The sequence below is a fragment of the Hordeum vulgare genome, chromosome 5H, assembly GCF_904849725.1.
Source record: "Hordeum vulgare subsp. vulgare chromosome 5H, MorexV3_pseudomolecules_assembly, whole genome shotgun sequence".
NCBI classification, from domain to species: Eukaryota; Viridiplantae; Streptophyta; class Magnoliopsida; order Poales; family Poaceae; genus Hordeum; species Hordeum vulgare.
In genome coordinates, this window is record NC_058522.1 from 168,889,450 (window position 1) to 168,908,932 (window position 19,483).

The following is a 19,483-nucleotide window of genomic DNA, read 5'->3' on the forward strand; positions in this document are numbered from 1 at the left end:
ACAGATTCATATTCTTCCCAGGATAATTGGGCCCTGGAATTATCAGCGTCAGAAATATGTTCTTTCTTTGCATTATAGGTCCGGGGGGGGGGAGATTGAGTAGAATGACAAATACAGGCCAACAACGATATTTGGTTGCCGTCATGCCGAAGGGATTAAAACCATCCGTGGCGATGCATACTCGAGGATTCCCTGTATCTTCCGCTTTATCATGATGTAATCCATCGAAATGTTTCCACGCTTCCCCATCCAATGTGTGTACCACCATCTTATTTGCATCCGCATCTAGTTCGGTTCTTTTGCCCAATTTGTGCCATGTCATCTGTCTGGCTGTCTCTTTGACCATGAAAAGACGTTGAAGTCTTGGTACGATTGGCATATACCGAAGAACACTAACTGCGATTTTGGTCTGCCTCTTCTCACCCATAACCTTGTCTACCACAAGATACATGCAAGACTCCTAATTGGGACAATAGTCCAAGTGTGCATACTCCTTCCTAAATAAGACACATCCTTTCTCACATGCATCTATCTTCTCATAGGGCATCTTAAGTACACGAAGTATTTTGTCCGACTGGTACAGGTTTGCAGGCATGACATGGCCTTTGGGTAGGAGGCGTCCAAATAGTGTCATCATCGCGTCCTAGCATTCTTTTCCCAAGTTGAACTGAGCCTATAGAGCCATTACTTGTGCAATTGCATCCAGCTGACAGAGCTAAGTGTGCTCATGGAGAGGACGTTTTGAAGACTCCAACATTTCATAAAATGCCTTTGCAGATTCCTCCATCTCATCTTCCAAATCCCAAGCATCATCAAAGTCTTGCACCATGTCTTCGATCCCGGTACCATGCTCGTCGGTGCGACTACGGACCACTTCAGCTCTTGTGCGTTGTATAGACTCACCATGAAATGTCCACACCGTATAATTAGGCTTAAAACCCCTCCTCTGCAGGTGTTTAATCATTACAGCCTCTGTCGTCTTTTTATAGTTGTTGCATCCAGGACAGGGGCAACAGTTTCTTTCCTGGCCATTTGCGAATGCGGCTTTTACAAATTCCTTTGTTTTTACAAACCATTCTTTCGTCATCTCTTTCTGACTAGGGTGACCGGTATACATCCATGCACGATCACTCATCTTGCCTAGCTACTAAAGACAGAAGAAATATACTTGTATATAATTTAGCATTTATATTCATCGGTTAATCAAGTTCGCCATTTTTATTACGTCGAGGCAACCTACACGCTAATAGGTAAAGATAGGTCCCAATCCCACCCGAGTATGTGTAGATTGGGTTCGTTTTCCCATGCTCTGCTCCAGATCCAACGCAAAATTTCGGCAGCACCTCCCCGTTGTTATCGTGATACATGTCTCAGCAATAAACAGAGAGGATGTGCATCCGGAGAACAACAGGGAGGCACTGACTCGGGCTGTCCATGGATTCTGCATCGGATCCAGAGCACAGCATACGGGAAAACGAACCCAATCTACACATACTCGGGCTGCCATGGATAATGTTGGACAATTCGAAAGGATGGCGGTTATAAATATGCAAAGACATGCATATTTATAGATGTCGCCCTTTCGAATGGGAGACGCATACTGGTCACGCATACTGATAAATTAATTTAATTACCTCAATCTAGAAAGTTTCATCCCGAAATTGAGCCACAGTAAATGAAGGGGCGAGGAGGAGATGAAATTTGTAATGACCCACGAATGCAGGGGCGGAGCTCGTACAATGCACGGGGAGGTCTTCGCATAGCAGACCTCACAGCGACGAGACAACTATCACATGTAAATCCACCCGATCAACACAAATATTCTAATTATGTCTAATTATGTCATTTTTTAGGAAAACAAGCTAAGAATATAATATTCATGAGCTAACTAACGTTTTTATCTTATTATGTCATTTTGGAGGATAATTAGCTAAACAAGCTAAAAAATAAGGAGGAAAGAAGAAGGAGAAGAAGGAGAAGAAGGAGCGTCCTTCTCCTCCTCCTCCTCCTCCTTCTCCTTCTTCTTCTCTTCTTCTTCTTTTCATTTTTCCGATTTCCTATCCTCTTCTCCTCTTCTTCTTCTTCTTCTTCTTCCTCTTATTTCTATTTCTATTTTTCTTTATCCTTTTCTTCTACTTATTCTTTTTTTTTATCTTCTTCTCCATCTTATTTTTCTTCTTCTTCTCTTCTTCCCTTCTTCTCTTCTTATCTTCTTCCTCTTCTTTCTATTAAGCTACCTAACTAGTGGCAGATGGTCTTTATATGAAAAGCTAAGAATATAGGGCTCATCAACCGGTACACCAACTACTACAACAACTACAATAACAACAACAACTACTTCAACAACTACAATAACAACAACAACTACAACAACTACAATAACAAGAACAACTACTACAACAACAATAAAAAATCAACTTTGTAGTTATAATCTAATTCCAAAAAACTAAATACCAAATGGTTAATTTTCCCGTGCGGGGGGGGGGGGGTGTGGGGGCTCACAGGGAGGGCGGCTGTGGTGTCGTGGGTGGCGGGGCCGGGGTGTTGGGGGTGGTGGGGCGGCGGTGGGGCAGCGGCGCCAGGGGGCTGTGGGGCACCGGGGCGGCGGCGGCGGGGCGGTGAGGCACCAGGGTGGCACCGGGGGCGCCAGGGGCGGCGGCGCGACGGTGGTGGCGGCGGTGGGCGTCGGGGAGAGGAGTGGGAGAGAGAGAGAGGGGCGGGGTGTGGAGCCGTTACACAGTTGCCGACGTAAGTGAGTGAGAGAGAGGGGCGCGGTGGGGGCAAAGAGCCGTTACAGAGTTAGCTGTTTGCCGTCTGACGGCGGACGGCACAGAGTCTAGACTCTTTGCCGTTAGCCTCCGGACTCTTTGTCGTCCGCTAGCAGACGGCAAAGAAGGGACTCTAGTTTGACCTAACGTCCCCGCGGTCAGGTGGGCCCCACCTATATATTTGTCGTCTGTTGTGCGACACTTTGCCGTCCACTAGCAGACGGTAAAGAAGGGACTCCAGTTTGATCTAACGTCCCCGCGGTCATGTGGGCCCCACCTATATATTTGCCGTCTGCTGTGCCACTCTTTGCCGTCTGCGGCTGACGGCAAACATGTGACTGATGGCATAGACATTCTGTGCCATCAGCCAGTTCTTTGCCGTCTGCTTTGTGGCAGCTCACGGCAAAGACACTCTTTGCCATCAGCCAGCAGATGGCAACTATATGGCAGCCAGCAGACGGCAAATATATGGCGGACGGCAAAGGCTTCATCACAGAGAGAGAGGGGCAGTAGTGCAGTCGCTGAGGAGTTCGAGTTATTGGAAGAATATCGACACCTAAAAATGTATTTCTTCAGCTGAAGACTTTGGTATTTCCTCGGAAGACTTTGAAAGTGAGAAAATTGGTGTGTCTTGAAGAAATTGATGATAGGACTTTCAAGCGTGAGGACTTTCATTTTCATAGTTTCATTTTTTTTATTCTATGTCATATGACTACCGTACTGTTAAAGGGGGTCAAGATAAAACTAAGGAAAAATTTCCATGTGATGCTCATCTCAAAGCCTTCACTTACAAACCCTTCGGATGACGCCTTTGGAAATCTTCAATAGCCTAGTCAAGTTCTTCAGTGACAGAGACGAAGATCTTCTGGTCTCTGAGGAATTTTATCTAACTGAGGAATTAGGTCTTCGCCGGTGCGAATCATCTACGTGTGTGGAACATGAGTGACATGAGTGTTGGGGAACGTTATATGGGAAACAAAAAAATTCCTACGCACACGAAGACCTATCATGGTGATGTTCATCTACGAGGGGAGATTAGATCCACATACCCATGTAGATCTCTAAGCAGGAAGCGTTAAGAAACGTGGTTGATGTAGTGGTACAGCTTCGTGATTCAAATCACCATCGTCCCATGATCTGTCCCACGATCTGTTCCGATCTAGCGCAGAACGGACGACACCACCGCATTCAGCACACCTACAGCTCGATGATGATCTCGGTCTTCTTGATCCAACAAGAGATACGGAGAAGTAGATGAGCTCTCCTACAGCGTGACGACGCGCCGGTGGTGGTGATAATCTACTTCTGCACAGCTCCGCCCGAGCTCCGCAGAAATCTGATCTAGAGGAAGAACTACGTGGTATAGGTTTGAGTTGCATGTGGCAAAAGTTGTGTCTCAAAAGCCCTAAAACCACCAATATATATAGGAGGAGGGGAGGGGCTAGCCTTGGGGCTCAAGGGAGCTCCAAGGGCGCCAGCTGAAGGGAGAGGTGGACTCCCACCCCAATTCGGTTTGGGGGAAGGAGTCCACTCCTTCCTTCCCACCTCCCTCTTTCCTTTTTTTCCTTTGGTATTTTTCCCTTGTGACGCCATATCCCTCTTGGGATGGCCTCATCAGCCCACTGAGGGCTGGTGCGCCACCCTAGGGTTACTGGGCTCACTCTCGGGTGGGTGGGCCCCTCCCGGTGAACACCCGGAACCCATTCATCACTTCCGGTACATTGCCGGTAATGCCCGAGAACTTTCCGGTAACCAAATGAAACCATCCTATATATCAGTCTTTGTTTTTGGACCATTTTGGAAACCCTCGTGACGTCTGTGATCTCATCCAGGACTCCAAACAACCTTCGGTCACAAACTCATATAACTCAACTATACTAAAACATCATCGAACCTTAAGTGTGAAGACCCCGCGGGTTCGAGAACTATGTAGACATGACACGAGACACTCCTCGGTCAATATCCAATAGCGGGACCTGAATGTCCATATTGGATCCTACATATTCTACGAAGATCTTATCGGTTGAACCTCTGTGCCAAGGATTCATATAATCCCGTATAACATTCCCTTTGTCCTTCGGCATGTTACTTGCCCGAGATTTGATCGTCGGTATCCCTATAACTATTTCAATCTCGTTACTGGCAAGTCTCTTTACTCGTTCCGTAATACAATATCCCGTGACTTACACTTTGAGTCACATTGCTTGCAATGCTTGTATGTGATGTTGTATTACCGAGTGGGCCCCGAGATACCTCTCCGTCACACGGAGTGACAAATCCCATTCTTGATCCATGCTAACTCAACGGACACCTTCGGAGATACCTGTAGAGAACCTTTATAGTCACCCAGTAACGTTGTGACGTTTGATACACACAAGGTATTCCTCCGGTGTCAGTGAGTTACTTGATCTCATGGTCATAGGAATGAATACTTGACACACAGAAAATAGTAGCAACAAAATGACACGATCACATGCTGCGTTTATAATTTGGGTCTTGTCCATCACATGATTCTCCTAATGATGTGATCCACTTATCAAGTGACAATACTTGCATATGGTCAGAAAACATTAACCATCCTTGATCAGCTGGCTAGCCAACTAAAGGCTTGCTAGGGACATTGTTTTGTCTATGTATCCACACATGTATCGACACATGTATCTATGTTTTCATTCAATACAATGATAACAAGGATAATAAACGATTATCTTGAAACAGGAAATATAATAATAAATATTTTATCATTGCCTCTAGGGCATATTTCCAACAATGAGGACTTCCACAGTTGAAACGTTCCAACCATTAATGCGTTGCGTGCCACCCGTCCCAACCTTATCCACCTAACGGTCATATCATTGGGGCATTTATGTCAATTCATGTCGGCATTTCTCCCCGTCTATAAATAGCCACCCCCATAAGCACTAGTTGGTTGGCTCCTCTGCGAGAAAAACTCACACTTGTCATTTTAGAGCAACCAATTCCTCGAAGACTTTGAGAGGAAATCATCAGTGAGGAAAAACCCCAAACACCCAAACCAAAACCCAAAGTGATTAAGCATCACAAAATATATTGTTCCTGTGTGCAACTAATTCTTATTACCTTTGAGGACTATACATCCTCTATACGGTTAGGTGCCATGGTCCAGAGCATCCAATAGTAAATTGTGGATCGCTGGGTGACCCAGTTTGTGAGGGTTTGGAAGTCTGCCCTGAAGACTTACACGAGTGTTGTGCGAGGATTGTGTGTCCTTAGCTCAAGGAGAATACGGAAGGACTTAGTGTCTCGGGAATGTGTGTCCTTTGGTTTAAATACCAAGCCGCTCCAAACTAGACGTACATGTGTCACATCAGTTGGAACTGGGTCATCAAATCATTGTCTTCATCAACCACCGGGTTCTAATTCCTCAACCATTTAATTTCCTCAATTGTATGTTGAAAACTTTGACATTTACTGTTTGAAGAATTTGACTAAAGATTTTCACAAATTCCTCACCTCAAATTATTTACTTAAGTTATTTGTCACATGGTTATCCTTATCACGCTACCTGTGCAACATGAATGTTTCATTTTAGTGTGACGACTAAGCTATCACTATTTTTGCACATCTATTTGAGTACTTATTCCGTTGCACTCAGTTTGTGAGTGAGGACATTCCTCAATAGGAATTTCCTCAGTGAAAAATTTGTAAAAATCGCCTATTGACCCCCTCTAGTCGATACAACATACATTCAATTGGTATTAGAGCAAGTTACTCCCTTGTACTGTGTGATTTTGGTTTAACCACGTGGAGTTTTAGTTGCGTCGACCACAGGTATGATCAAGGTCACTGCAGGTTGTCCTACCTTTGAAGGAAAGGACTTCCCCTACTGGAAGAACAAGATGCGCATGCACCTTGAAGTAATTGACAACAATCTGTGGTATGTTGTGGAAAATGGTGTTCCCTCTGTTAATGATACTATAACTGCCTCTGATGTGAAGAGATTCAAGCAACTCGACTGTCAAGCGAAGAATATCATTTGTGTCCATCTATGCAAAGGTCAATATGGCAAAGTGAGTGCTTTGGGATCTCCAAAGCTTATCTCATAAAGGTTGTCCAAAGTCAATGAAGGAGTATCTATGCAACGTGACTCTCGTGTTGATGTTCTTCTCAATCTCTTCAACCGCTTCAAGAGACTTGATAATGGAAACTGCCAAGAAACCTTCGATCGCCTCACTGACATCTCCAATGAGCTTCAGGCATTTGGAGCCAGAGACATCACTGACCATGAAGTTGTGAAGAAACTGCTATGATCCCTTGATTCTTCATTGGATACGTTGGTACTGATGATTCAAGAACGAAGAGACTACAAGCTACTTGATACTGATGATATACTTGAGAAACTCAATACTCATGAATTCCAACAACCTTAGAAGAGAGACCTTTATGGACCAAGCTATGGAAGACCTCGTGCACTGAAGGCAAAGGATGTTTCCTCATCTAAAGAAGAAGACTCTGATTGCAGTCCTGGTGATCCTGAAGAACTTGGTCAGGAACTTGCTATGCTTGTGAGGAAATTCCAGATGTTCTCAAGACGAGGCCAGTGCGCAAAGTCTTCAAGGAGAGATATAAGGAAATCAGAATCTTCATTTGAGGACTACAAGAAAAGGACCTGTTGTAAATGCAAGAAATCTGGTCACTATATTGCTAACTGTCCTCGTTGAGTGAAGGAATCAAAGAAGAAGAAGTATCAGGATGATAGTTCCGATGACTCGAAGAAAAATAAGAAATCTTCAAAGTCCTCATCCACAAAGTCCTCATCGCACAAGAATACCAGCTTCAAAAAGGGTCGGGGACTTATTGGAAAATAAATGAATTCTCAGGAAGAATCTGAAGATTGTGATGAAGAGGAAAGTTCTGGAGTGGAGTCAGAGTCTGGTGTGACAAGCCTAGCCATTGCTACCACATTCATCAGGAAGTCCATCTTCGATCCAGAAGAAAATGACAACGTCAACAACACTGATGACTGTGACGACAACTTTGCTCCCACCTATTGCTTCATGGAAAAAGGTTCAAAGGTACCCAGCCATACTTACTATTCTGACTCTAGTGACCTTGAACCTCATGTCTATCAATAACCTAGTTACTATAAGCTTGCTAATATTGCCACTAAGCAACAAACCGCTATTGAAAAGCTTTAGAAACTTCTAGACAAAAGCGATGACCTGTTGAGTGAGGAAATGAATCGGACTCAAACCCTCATTGATGATGTTCAAAGTCTTCAGTATAGCTTTAATAGTCTTCAAGAACTTCATGCCACACTCTTGGGTGATCATGAGAAGCTTTCTTATGAATTTCTGCAAAGAAAGCAAGATCTAGAGAAACTAAGAATGTCTCATGATGATCTTCAAAAATGAAAATGATTCTTTGCTTGCTCAATAGATCAGTACCGCTCAAGAAGAATTCATTCCACCATGCTTGAAATGCATCGAACACGAATCTGCTAATTCTTCACCTGAAACTTCAAATGCTTCTACCGCTACGAATTCTTCAACTGTATCTGTGGTCAAAAATTCCTCACCTCAGGAAACCAAAAATGTCATTGATGAAAATGCAGGGTTGAAGGAATTGTATATGGTAGGCGTATACAAAAGTATCAAAGGGCATCAAACCCTTTGTGGTGTGCTTAGAAAGCAGATACTGAGCAGAAACCCTAGGAAAGAGGGTATTACCTTTGAGAGGAAATTTAATGTTGATGGGTCATACTGGAAACCTGAGGAATACCTCGGGACTTCATGGTTTGCTACAAAAGGACCTGCTGTTGATCCATCTACATTATGAGGCTTTGCATGTGAAACTTCATATTCCTATAATGAGTCATTTGACTCCAACTATAAACTGTTCAAAAATCAGAACGGTGAAGTATTTGCTAGATATGTTGGAACTAACTGCAGGAATGGACCTCCCTTGAGGAAAATCTAGGTTCCCAAAAGAAACTTGGAAAGTCTTCAGGTGAATGTCCTCATTACACCACAAGTGAAGAACAGAAACGCCAGATCAAATTCCTCAAGTGGACCAAAGTCTTCACGAGGATGAAATTCCTCATATGGTAAAAACTTTGCTCGTACTCGCGCTATTGCTTCTGATATGTAGGTAAGCTACAAGGGACATGAATATGTGCATTATTCCTCAAATCATCATGTTCATAAGTCCTCAAAGAAATTCTTTGTCTATTAATTTGAGTACTCTAACCCCCCTCATGTGAAATGAAGTGGATTAGCCTCAATGCCTCAATTCTCTTATGGAGCTCGCAGGATGATGAACTCTTTGCCACCCCTCCAGGTGTGGGTGGTGAAGAAATTGAACTAATCACTTCTGCACGCCAGGTCTCTTGATGAAAGTCATCATCTAAACAACTAGCTGGAGACCTGAGGAAATTGCTTGATAGGACGCAAGCTAATCCTGGTGAAATGTCTTATCATTTCACACATCCTCATTATGTCTCATATATACTTTATGTGATGAAATTCAAGTCTGATGAATTTGATATCATATTTTTCACTCTGAAGCATATGAGATGGTAAGCAGTACTAATTCATCTACAGGATGACAAACCCAAAACCACATAGTTGGTTCTTCACAGTGGGTGTTCTAATCACATAACTGGTGACAAGAGTTTACTGATGAGTATCCCACTGACTCCATCACCACTGAAGGATATCACCTACGCAGACAAAGGTAAAAGAAAGGTATTTGGACTTGGTAAGGTGGCTATTTCCAAGGACCGACACATGGACAATGTCATGCTTGTCGAATCCCTTGTGTTTAACCTCATGCCAGTATCAATGATTTGTGATCTTGATATGATTGTCATCTTTGGCAAATATCGATGCATAGTCATGATGGAATCTAACAAATCCGAAGTCTTTGAAGTCTTTAGGAGAGGAGACTTCTACATTGTTGATTTCTCTATAGGTCCTCAGTCGGCCACAATTTTCTTCAAGGGCCTAGTTGAACTTCGGTGTCAAGATAAAGCACAACAGGAGTGACAATGGGACAGAATTCAAGAACAGTGGTCTTGATGACTATCTTGATGAAGTTGGTATTACTCATGTATTCTATGCTCCTTATACTCCCCAAAAGAATGGTATCGTCAAGCGGAAGAACAGGACTCTGGTTGAGATGGCACGGACGATGCTTGAAGAATATCAGACTCCTCGTTGCTTCTGGCATGAGGCAATGAATATTTCCTGCACAGCATCAACATGGTATTTCTTCACAAATTCCTCAAGAAGACTTCATACAAACTCCTCACTGACAAGAAACCAAATGTAAGATATTTCAAAGTCTTCGGTGCAAGATGTTGTATTAGAGATCCTCACCACAGTTCAAAATTTGCACCGAAAGCACATGAGGGTTTTATACTCGATTACAGAAAGGAGTCGCACACCTACAGAGTTTTCAACAACTACCACAACAAGGTTGTCGAAACTATAGATGTGCGGTTTGATGAAACTAACGGCTCACAAAGAGAGCACTTGCCTCCCGTGCCACAGAAATTGCCTCCCAAGGAAGCTATTAAACTCAAGGCCACAGAAGATATCGTTCCTTCTCAGGAACAACCTCGTGTTGAAGAAATCGTCCCAAACAACAAAGAAATTCAAGCCGGTGCACTTGAGGAAATTGCTCAAGATCAAATTCCTCAACCTAATCAAAGTCTTGAACCCGCGCATCTGAGGATTATAAATGACGTGGAAATTGAGAAAATCCTTGATGACATCAATGCACCAGGTACCCTCACTTGCTCAAAAGCTTCAGACTAGATTAAATTTTTTGGGCATTCTTCCTTTGTGTCTATCATAGAACCCTCAAAAGTCGATGAAGCCTTCATGGAACCTAAGTGGATTTAAGCAATGCAACAAGAACTTCATCAATTCAAGCTCAGCAATGTGTGGGAACTCATCAAATGGCCTGATCCTCGCAAGCACAATGTCATTGGTACCAAGTGGATCTACCAAAACAAGCACGATGAGGATGGTCAGGTAGTGAGGAACAAGGCACAACTTGTAGCCCAAGGCTACACACAAGTTGAAGGAATTGACTTTGATGAAACTTTTGCACCTGTTGATAGAATTGAAGCTATTCGTATATTGCTTTCCTTTGCTAACCATCACAATATAACATTGTATCAAATGGATGCAAAAAGAGCATTCCTCATTGGTAAGCTTGAGGAAGAACTGTATGTTGCTCAGCCGCCAGGTTTTGAAGACCCGAAGCATCCTGACAAAGTCTTCACACTCAACAAACCACTTTATGCCCTCAAATAAGCCCCTCGGGCGTGGTATATATAATACATTTAAGGATTCCTACTAAATAAGTGCTTAAAAGCCGGTTCACTCGACCGTACTCTTTTCACAGAATCCTATGATAATGAACTATTTGTATGCCAAATGTATGTGGACAATATCATCTTTGGTTATACTGATGAATTTGCCTACATGATGGGTGAAGAATATCAAATGTCGAAGACGGGGGAGCTGAAATTCTTCCTAGGGCTTCAAATTCGTCAACAATGAGACGACATCTTCATCTCTCAAGAGAAATACCTCAAGGATATCCTGAAGAAATTCGGCATGAATGAATGCAAAGGCATCAAAATTCCTATGCCTACTAACGGCCACCTCTGCACCCACGTAAATGGTAAAGATTTCGATTTGCAGGTATATCACTCTATGATTGATTCTTTATTGTACCTATGTGCATCTAGGCCAGACATTATGCTTAGTGTTTGCATGTGTGCCCGTTTCCTAGCAACAACGAAGGAATCACACCATAAGGTTGTGAAACATATTCTTTGATATCTAGCTCACACACCAACGCTTGGATTATGGTACCCCAAGGGCTCAAATCTTCACCTGGTTGGATATTCTTACTTTGACTATGTTGGTGACCGTGTGGATCGCAAGTCAACATCAGGCACCTGCCATTTCCTCGGACGATCCTTAGTCTGTGGGTCCTCAATGAAGCAGAACTGCGTGTCACTCTCCACTCCTGAAGCTGAGTACATGGTTGTTGGTTCTTGTTGTGCTCAATTGTTGTGGATGAAGCAAACTCTCAAGGACTACGACATCAACATGAACAACATGCCATGCAACAATGAGAGTGCAATCAAGATTGCATACAACCTAGTACAACACTCGAAGACCCAGTACATCCAGATTCGTCATCATTTTCTTCATGATCGCGTACTCAAGGGCAACATCGTCGTCGACCATGTGAAGACTGAGGGCCAACTAGCGGATATCTTCACTAAGCCCTTGGATGAAAAGAGATTCTGCAAGTTGCAGTGTGAGCTAAATATCTTAGAATGTTCGAATGTTTTCTGAAAGGACACACATCCTAACACTTATGCATAATTGATGACTTAGATGTGCAACACATGAAGTGTGAAGAAATTAATGAATAATTTGATTCCCAGGACCCTACGACAATTGTACACGGTGCCTAAAACCATCATTCTTATACGGTGGGTCTCGCCACCAACCCAATTTGAAATTCTTCAGAGTTGAGATTTTTGAAAATTCTTCAAATCTTCAAAGTCTTCAGAGGCTTGAGATTTTCAAAATCATCAAGATTGCAAATTCCTCAAAATTTAAAATTCTTCAAACTTTTCAAATATGTTCTTCATTTACTATATACTAAGTTATGCGCTTTCAAAGTCCTCAACAGCATTCAATTATAGCTAAGCCTTCATGTGGTGTTTTTCTTCTAAGTGAATGTGATCGGGTCCGTTCCCCCTCTATGCTAAGATCAACCTAGTTTGATATCAAATTCTTCATATGCGTTCTGCTTGAAACTTGTCCAAAGTCTTCACTGAATCCTTGTCAGCTGAAGAATTTGCGAACGAAATGCTCAAAAATTTATTTCAAAATTGTTCCAGCTGTTACCGCTCAAACTGCACCCACTACCCACGATTGGATAAGCACGATCTCCACTAACTCCACCGCTTAGTAAGTTTGTGCCACCTGTGGTGCGGAGATGAAGGGCCAGTGGCATTCTGGTCCAAAAAATTGGGTCGGACTATTTCTCACCTCGGCTATAAATACCCACTCTTACCCCCAAGGTCATTTCTTCCTCTTGTTCCTCCTTCTTACCGCTCGAAGCCACATCTAGCACTATCACTAGAAATCATCGTCGCCGGTGAGGAAAAGCTTCATTGCCTAGACTTCATCATTGTCGTACTCACGCCGGTCGTGGATCTTCTTCCTCCACCACCATCGTAGCTGTCTACAGCCACCGAGTTAGGGCGATGAAGATCTGAACCGACGAGCTTCTCTTTTTCACCATCTACATTTCATCGTGTTCTTCGTCAATGTTAATTAAAATCTAATTTTACTACCCCTGTTGATCTTTCTGTTTCCATTATATCTTTGAAAAGTGTTATTCCTAAGAAAATTCATCAGATGAACACTTCAATGCCTAAGAACACTTGAAAATTTCCACTAACTCACTCAATTCATCAAAAGATTCCTCAATTGTGTAAATTTTTGGATCTGCACAACTCTAGATCCCAAGTCAAACAAATTTAGTGAAATTCCTCAAAAACAGTATTGCTCAATTTCCTTAACTTGATTCATTTTTGGAAATCTTTTGAGAACGCATATGACCTCTTCAAATTCTTTGCACCTATACTCTGTTCACACGTACAAAATGTCGGCTAACGAATCTCTAGGTTCTCATCAACTTTACTCATCTGCATACCACATGAGAGTCCTCAAAAGTTCATATTCCTCAAGTAAAAAAATGGTTGATGAGAAGAAACAGAAGGGTGGAAAGAAGGCATGACTCAACACTACTGTTGAAGTTCCTTATAACATTTATCATGAATATTGCACTCCCAATGAAGCTGCCTATGGAAAGGAACCAAAGAAAAAGCACAAAATGCGTTTGCAAAAAATTGTGTCAGATTTCGGGCTACGCAAAACCCTAAAGATTCGAACTCAGGGGCGTGTACGAAGATCTCTCTTGGGCTCGCCTCACCTAACTCGCTACTCGCTGGGGATGGCAGAGAACTCACTCGATGGTGAGGAAGACACATAACACGGTAGTTTACCCAGGTTCAGGCCATTGAGAAGCATAATTACCTACTCCTGCTTTGGTGGATTGCCTCTCGTGGAGGTTGGTGGATGAACTAGTACAGTGTTCGCGGGCCTCCGGATGTTGGGTGGCCTTTGTGTGATGCCGGTGGGCGAATGAATGAATCAGGTGGGATCCCCTCTACGAAATAACCTATCCTCTATATATATAGTGGCGGCCTGAGTCCTCTTCCCTTATCGCAAGGGCGGGAAGGGATCTCACAATAGCCAATTTTGAAGAGGAACATGGGAACATGCTCCCCTCCCCAAAGGTGGTCTTCGCGTGCAAAGTGGTTGTCAATGCAGCAGGGACGGGTCCAGGGATGATGTTCGTCCTGCTGGCGGGCGGTGGTGACCTTCTTCCACCAGAATGGAAACCTTTGGAAGACGCCTTGGGAACGCACGTACGTCCTTCCATCCTTTCCACGAAAGGGGAAACTGCACCGTCCTGCAATCCGCTGCTCGCCTGTCCTTTCCCTGCGTCATCATTGACTCGTGAGGTCGGGTCTTGCCTCGGAATCTCTGCCGCTCTAGAGGGGTCCTGAGGAGGCCCCCTACGTGTCTTCGTGCTGCTCCTCCTCGCGAGGCTCGGGCCCTCATGAGGACCTTGCCTTGAGTGGTGTTGTGCCCGATTGTGCTTGTTTGATGAAGTGGGCCAGCCCTGGGCCACAGGCAAGCAGGTCAGGGTACCCCCATTCCTAGAACGTTGACAGTATCCCCCGGGCCCACGGCACGCTCGAGTTGGCTTCTGGGAGGAGCCTCAGGGACGACCTGAGGCGTCGCGGGCCCTAAATGCGTGTGGCCTAGGCCGGTGTGCGTCACGCGGCTGATGTCGGGTCTCCTTTCCCTTCTGTCTCCATCCAAGCTATTAGGAACCTGACTCATTGCATTGGTCCATTATTGCTTTCCCTTCTCCCACACTCTCTCTTCCTCCTCGATCTCCAACTCCAACTGACGTCTCCCAGATCCAGAACCGCGCCGCTCCCTTCGGTTCAGCGATGGCGCCCGCCGGCAAGCAGAAGCCAGAGACGCATGGTCCTGCCCCCGCTCCTCTGCTCCTAGAGTGCGCCCTCTCCAAGGATGTGGATCTTAGTCTCGTGCTCCCATAGACAACACCGAGTCCAGCGAGCACGGGCGGACCCTGATCTAGACCGACGCCATAGCAAAGTGTCCCACGTCGAAGACGGTATACCCCTTCTTCCTCCATAGCTTCTTTGCCGGGCTGGTACCCACTTTCTCCTCGTTCTTCACTGCCATCCGGAATCACTACATCCAAACTCCATCTTGCTTTTGTCATCTTTGCTTTCTACTGCGAGTCCTTCGCAGGCGTACGGCCTTCAGTAGCCCTCTTCCGCCATTTCTTCAACGTGCGCCTGCACGACGGTGCCATTCGTCAGCATGCGTCTCCTTCGTAACGGCCCAGAGCGGCAATTTCCTCCTGAAGGCTCGGAAGAAGGTGGAAAACTTCAGGCACCGTTGGGTTCTCATGAGCCTCAAGGATGCCAACCCTCGGCTGGAGGTGCCGAAGGGGCTACCGGAGAAATTCTGCGTGGAGCTCGGTAAAGCTCTCCGACCCTCGGGCCGTGCCCATACTGGAGCTCTTCTCCCGCGTCATCAAGGCCAAGAGGCTCACCAGTTGGATGATAGTGAAGGAATTCTTGGCGCAGCACCTGGTGCCCCATGAGGCCCATTCCAGGCCCCTGGGGGACTACCAGCTCGGTGTCGATAAGCTCAGGCTCCAGTACCAGGACCTTCCTACTGAGGAGCTAAATAGGGTCGTGGCGACCCTGCTGGGCTGTGAACCTGGTAACCTGCCTGAGGCTCTGGGTCCGCTGTACCGTCTCGATGACTCGGCCGACCTGATCATCATGATGCGTGTCTTTCATGAGCGGGGGCTCTTACCAGCCGAGGGCTCTGGTCCGGTAAAGGTGTCATCGGATGACACCTACGATGGGGAGGACTCGGAGAAGATCGTCGACGACTGCCCGACGAGCGCACCTCTCCCATCACAGGCCGCCCTTCTGCGCGAGCTTGAAGATGATGATGTCACCGGCGAAGTTTCCGCGATGATCTCCTCGCGCCTCACCAAGATATCCAAGGGATCCGCGTCGACCCCGCACGCCATGCTCTCCGCGTGCGTGCTCGCCCCCCGGAAGCACGGGGCTGAGTCGCCCTTGGCGCATCCTGCCTCCGCTGGCGGAAGTCTGATGCGCCGTCTCGCCCCCCTCCGTGGGGGCCCTGCCGCCCCTGCTGTTGCCGGGGCAGAGAGGAAGAGGCGATGGGTCGATGTCAAAGAGTAAGTGACTCATCTTGGCACGCCCCACGCGTCCATCGTCCGCGCATGGCTGACTCCCTTTTTTCTGATCTCCAGGGGCGCTACCTCGCTGGGGGCGAAGAAGAAGAAGGGGAGCGTCAAGCCGAAGGCGACTCTTGACGCACCGCCAGCCTTCCCCAACGCGTCTCCGCCTGTCGATGAAGAAGGGAAGGCTCGCGAGGTGACCTCCCAGGCCTTGGTCGTCGAGCCCCCCGAGCCCCCGAAGCGTCCTGAGGCGGTCGTGGCGGCGCCATTGCCCGAGGGGCAGGCTCTTGAGGGCCCTCTGTCCGCTGATGCGCCAATCCTCGAGATCTCCGAGCAACCTCTGGAGCCCCGTGTTCCTTGTGACGCTGCCTCCCTGATTACACCGCCCACGATAGCACTAGAGGCTCCTCAGGGGGAGATCTAGAGGACTCCGGTATACATCGAGGGCGTCCTGAACATGGCCTGGGCAAGGTCGCAGTCGTGATGGCGGAGGGCAAGAAGGAGGCCAAGGCCGCTCGCGCTGCGCGCGAGGAGGCTCTGGGGGAAGCCGCAACGGCTGCCAAACGCTATGAAGGGGCGGAGGCTCGCCTGGAGGCCTTCCAACAAGAACAAGCCAAGCTAGCCGAGCAGCTTCGCCTATGGGAGGAAGAACTCGAGGCCCGCAAGACCAAGCTCGCCGCCCGGGAAGAAGAGTTGGCCTAGGAGGAAACTCGCCTGGGTGTGAAGCAGGCGCACTTGGATGAGTAGGAGAAGGAGATCACCTCAAGAAGACCCTTCTCGATGCCAAGGGGGAAGCCCTCACCGGGGCCGGGAGGAATAATGCCGTGGAGTTGGTCGGCTTCCCTGACGTTGAGCTCACGCTTCGCACGACACTCCACGCCCTCTGCCGGGACAGGTTCGACGAGCCTCTTGCCACCCCAAAGGGCGGCCTTGCCGTGCTCGCAGCGGAGCTCGCCGTGGTGTTGGAGGACGCCGCCATCCAGGTGGACAAGGTCTTGAACAGTGAGTGTTGCGACCTCTTTTTTGAGGCCGCGACACGCGTCTTTAGTTACCTTCTCCTTCGTGAGCTGGGGTTTGACTTTGACTCTGTGATCCTGCCGGTCCCTAGTGTGGCCCGCGACAGCGCTATGGAGGCGGTGAAGGGCCCCGTGGCGGCCTTGGTGAACAGGTTCGCCGCGTCGCAGTTCCCCCATCTCCGGATGCCGCTGAAGCCGACGGCTGGGAAGACGATGCGACTGATGCTAACGACAAGCCCCCTGAAGATGGAGCGACCGGCGGCGGCGGTTCCTCCTGATTTCTTCCCCCTGTTTTTACCCTGCAATGGACATCGTGCCTCGTGGAGGCATCAAACTCATTTGCGTTTTAAAGAACTTTTTAAGGCTTGTAATAACTGGCTGACTGCTTGAATGTTTTCTTCGCCTCGTTTCTTTCATGCTTGTTGTGATACTCTGCGTCACAGGGCCCGACCCGCGCATACCTCAACCGCCATTGAACCGACCGGATTCCAGGACGGCCCAAGAGGTGAGGGGCTACAGGTCCAGTTAGGCTCCTGAGTCGCGATGCTCAGGAGTCCCCCTTGACGTGCGAGCAGCCCTCATGAGGGGAATGCGGCAAGGATTTTGAAACTTAAGAACACCTTCAGCACTCTGCGTCTGCAGGGCCCGCCCCACGCGTACCTCCACTGTGATTGGACCGATCGGAGACTGGGACGGCCCAAAGGGGGAAGGGGCTACGAGCACAGTTAGGCCGTTGAGTCGCGATGCTCAGGAGTCCCCCTTGACGTACGAACGACTACAGTGTCCCTCCTAAGAAACTGACAATTTGAGACTCCCGAACTCCTTCAGCACTCTGCATTGGCAGGGCCCGCCCATCGCGTACCTCCGCCGCCATTGGACCGCCTAGGAGGCCCAAGAGGGAAGGGGCTACGGGCGCAGTTCGCGCTCCTGAGTCATGATGCTCAGGAGTCCCCCTTGACGTACGAGTGACTCCAGCATTCTCCCGAAGAGATTTTAAGTGGCTTGTTGAGAGCACTAGGCGCTGCATCGGGAGGGCACGCCCCGCGCGTACCTCCACCACCTTTGAACCGACCGGATTCGAGGACGGACCAAGAGGGAAGGGGCTACGTTCGCAGCAAGGCCCCTCAGTCGCGATGCTCAGGGGTCCCCCTTGACGTACGAGCGGCTCCGTACCTCCAGTTGTCTGTCCCTTGCGCTAGATGTGGGCGTAGTCGTAGGTGGACTGGGTTGAACTTCTAGCCAGCTATGGGCGTAGTCATTCATGGACTATGTTGATTTCCTTGCCAGCTGCGGACATAGGCATTGGTTGACTATGTTGATTTCCTTACCACCTACGGGCATAGTCATTGGTAGACTGAGTTGATTGCCTCCGTCTTCTCCCGAGCGCGGAGCGTAGGGCTGCCACTAGGCATGGGAGGGACCCCTCCACGTCCTCGGGGGCCCCCGGGTGTATACAGCCGCAACTCGTTATTAAGTGAGAGTATCACGGTGGGGGTGTATCTGGGAGGTCGCGAGGATGCTTTGGCCTCGCGAGAGTCCCTACCTCCGAGGCATAGACACCTGATTCCTTTTGAGTCTTCACCCAACGCGGAGCATAGGTCATCCAACCGGTATGGGAGGGACCCCACCGCATCCTCGGGGGCCCCGGGCGTATACAGCCGCAACTTGTTATTACGTGAGAGTGTCACGGTGGGGGTGTATTTGGGAGGTCACGAGGACGCTTTGTCCTCGCGAGTGTCCCTAGCCCCGAGGCATAGGCGACTGATTCTTTTTGGGTCATTGGTAAACCCTACTGACTTCTTCTTCTTCAGGAGTGAGGCAGGGTGTCTGATGCCTGAGGAGGCCTGCAAGGATAAGCTTCGGCCGGAGCCCCCAAGCGGGGGGTCGACCACCCAAAGATGCAAGCAATGTAGGACGTTAGGGTTCAAAGTGGGTTCGACAGAAACAACTGAAGGATGCGTAAATGAAAGTGGCAGCTGGGGAGTGCCCTAAACTACTGGAGGCCACATGGCCCTCTTGGCGCCCTCGGACAGAGTGAGCCAAGAAATTATCTGGCAGCAGCCAACAAAAAGTCACCTAGCGGACATGCCGCTGAAGTGCCGAGGGCGCCGTCGTCACCCACACTCCTGCTTCCACGATCGCGACCCTCACGGGTCTGCCGTGTCCCGATGCTCGGGACCTTCGCTTGGCCCGAGCATCTCCTCCTCTTCCTCACCACGCACCAGCAGGCAAGGCATGAGCAAGGCCTGCTGGAGCTGCCGATAGGTAGCAGCCGCGTTCCCCTTGCCG